The following is a 3,013-nucleotide window of genomic DNA, read 5'->3' as shown; positions in this document are numbered from 1 at the left end:
CTCTGACTTTTGCAACTTCCTTGTTGAGCTCAATTTTCTAACGCCGTGGTGATGTAAATGTCAACCGTGCCAAGATCCTGCCTCTCCCAGGTGCCAGGGTCAGGCCGGCAGGTAGGGACATGTCTAGGCTACACTTAGCTGTGCTGTATTTTCTGAGAGGCAGGAATCAGGAAGAAAACTCTTAATTTCGATAGGTGAAGATAAGAGTAAGAAGAATTACTTGCCTACAGGCAATGAACCAATCAATTTAAAGAATAGATGACAATTGCACAAGGCTAAGTATAGAGGGTGTGCTCACTTATTATTTATTGAATGTTTAAATGGTTGAGTACTTCAGTGTATTTTGTTCCATTGGGGTACTACTTTTCTTTTTACATCATTTCTCATTCATATCTACTGAGGATGTCTGAGGCTTCTTTGCTGTGGTTTAATCTCCAACCCAAGCTCCCTCTAAACATTCATACCAGGTAGATCTTAATTTTTTTCTGCAACTGTTTCCCATGTTCCTTGCCTTCCCCCCTGTTCCTGGCATTGTGTTCAGAGCAGGCAAAAAAATAAGGAGTTTCTGTTCTAAAATGTAAGGCTCCCACGGTGGCTGCATCTTCCCTAGATTGAAACCTTCCCCATTCTGGCATTTGAAAGACTTCCTTACCTAAAGCTTGATTCTCGATCTGAGGACCTAAGCCCAAGCTAAGCCAGACAGTCCCAAGTTCTGCTCATTCCTACACACTGAAAAGAACTACAGTTAATATATAAATGCATACATTTGTATACCCAAGTGAAGGCAGTCAACACATACCAGGCAGAGGACCCATATCAGCTACTTGGAAAATACAACCCGGACCCTCATTCTCAAATTTGAAAAACATTCAAAATATATGAAGAATACCAATAGCATGAAAGAGAAGAACCAAAAAAAAAAAAAAGAAATTAAAAAGAAATTGAATAGATTTCAATAGAAACAGATAATTCAGTAACAGTAACAGAGGATAATGAAACAAGAAAAAAATCAAGAACCTGTGAAAAGCCAGAGAACAACAAAAAAAATGTTTTAGAAGTTCAACATGTCTTTAGTAAAGTAAAATCTTCCATACAAGAGTTTGAAGATCACACTGAAGAAATTACCTAGGAAATAAACAGTGACAAAACTAAAGGAAACTTAAAAGATAAAACAGAAAAATTGATCTATGTGTTATAACAGAGGAGGTCCAGAAATGGGGAACAAAGAAAAGTGTGGGGTGGAACTTTTCAAAGAAATATGAGAAAGTGATTTACCACAACAAAAGAGAGAACTGAGTCTCTTCAGAGTAAAAGGGCTGCTGATGGCCTGAGTAAATGAAGACACTTGGATTCACATTTACGGTGTTTTGTATACTAAGGGGAAAGAGAAGGTCTTAAATGCTTCTGGAGACTCAGCGGGAAAATGCTCATATATATTAGGAAGAATCAGAACAGCCTAGGAATCTTGGACACCAGAGAACAACATATAATGCCGGAAAACGTTCTAGAAAAGAATGGTCTGAACCTAGAATTGTATGCTCAGGCAAACTATTAGTCAAGTGGAAGAGCAAACTAAAGTGTCTCCAAAACACAGGGACTTAGAAAGTAGTAGTTTCCATGCACTTTTATTTGGATGAAGTTGCTCAAAGAAATATGCTAAAGAAAGAAAGGAAAGGAAAAGAAGGACGAGGGAGGGAGGGAGAACTGGAAGGGATGTGATAAACAGTGGCACCGATTCAGGAGTTTGATTTGAGTTAATCCTAGGATCGCAGTTGTATCAGCAGGCCAGGAGAACAATAGTTCTAAAGAGTATGTCACACTATTTTAAGGAAGAAAACTGAAACAAATATGATTCAGATGCTAGATGATATTGACATGGTGACTAAAGCAATGTGATATTTTCCTCAACAAGAAAATAGGCCAGTTCCATGATAAGCAAAACCGTGGCTCAAGTGTGCAGCAAACATAAGTGGGGTGTGATATTGAGCAAGTGTTGTGGAGGAAGAGAATATTCTCTTTTGTGTGGTATAGAGGTGATGACATTGGACCGATGGAGAGAGGAAAATGTACTCCTAACACATTACTTGGTTCTTCTGTGAATTAAATATACATAAACATGTACCAGTCTGGTTTCACTGTGGAAAAATTAGAGTCTTTTAAGGAGAATGGGGTTTAAAGGTGGGGAATTTGGTGCTTACATAATCATTGAATGAGCTGGTGGAGTGAAGATTAAGCTAGCACTATAGAATCTTCAGTCCTGCTTTTACAAGTGGGATCTAGAGGTCTGGAAGCTGCAACTGCCCCGCAGGGGAGAAAGCTGCAGGGAATCATCACAGAAGGTACAGTCCCCGAGCTGGGGACTGGCAGGGAATGTGGCATCTAGCTGGCTGCTGCAAACTCCCGTTAATGCAGGCCAGATGTGCCAGGCACCACCTCTGCCCGAGAAAGAAGGGTTTCTGCCTCCTTGCTGCCTTCCAACTTTTCTCCCAATGCATCTCCCTCAACCACTCTAAACTGATTCTAGAACCCTGTTGATGAGGGAGTGTCAGGGACATGTGGTTTGAGGTGTCCCACCCCTGCATTGGCAGGCAGATTTAGAACAGATTGGGAATACGTGTTACCTAGAAGCAAAATCTCCCACTAAGGATAATATCAGTTAATTTATTTCCAATGTTTAGAATCCACCCATAGGCAAAATATGGAAGATGTAAAAAGTAGTGATAAGAACAGAGCATAAATATTCTCAATGTTTAAGGTAAATAGAATAACAAAATATTTAAGGATACTATTAACAGATTCAAATGTAACTAATAGAAATAAAATAAATGAAACTTCTCTTTCTTAGAGAAGAAATAAATAGATAATGCTTCAGTCAAAAATGCTTCAATCAAAACATTGAGCTATAAGCTATAAGTGGGTTAGGGAACCATGGCAAGAATTAAAAACAAGCAGAAGTAGGAAGTGGTATGTGAGGTTGGGTAGGTAGGACTGGAGACGGCTGCTTTGTGTTTTA

Source organism: Tursiops truncatus, chromosome 9 (genome assembly GCF_011762595.2).
Source record: "Tursiops truncatus isolate mTurTru1 chromosome 9, mTurTru1.mat.Y, whole genome shotgun sequence".
NCBI lineage: Eukaryota > Metazoa > Chordata > Mammalia > Artiodactyla > Delphinidae > Tursiops > Tursiops truncatus.
The sequence above is the reverse complement of the archived record's forward strand: the minus strand, read 5'-3'. Positions refer to the sequence as shown.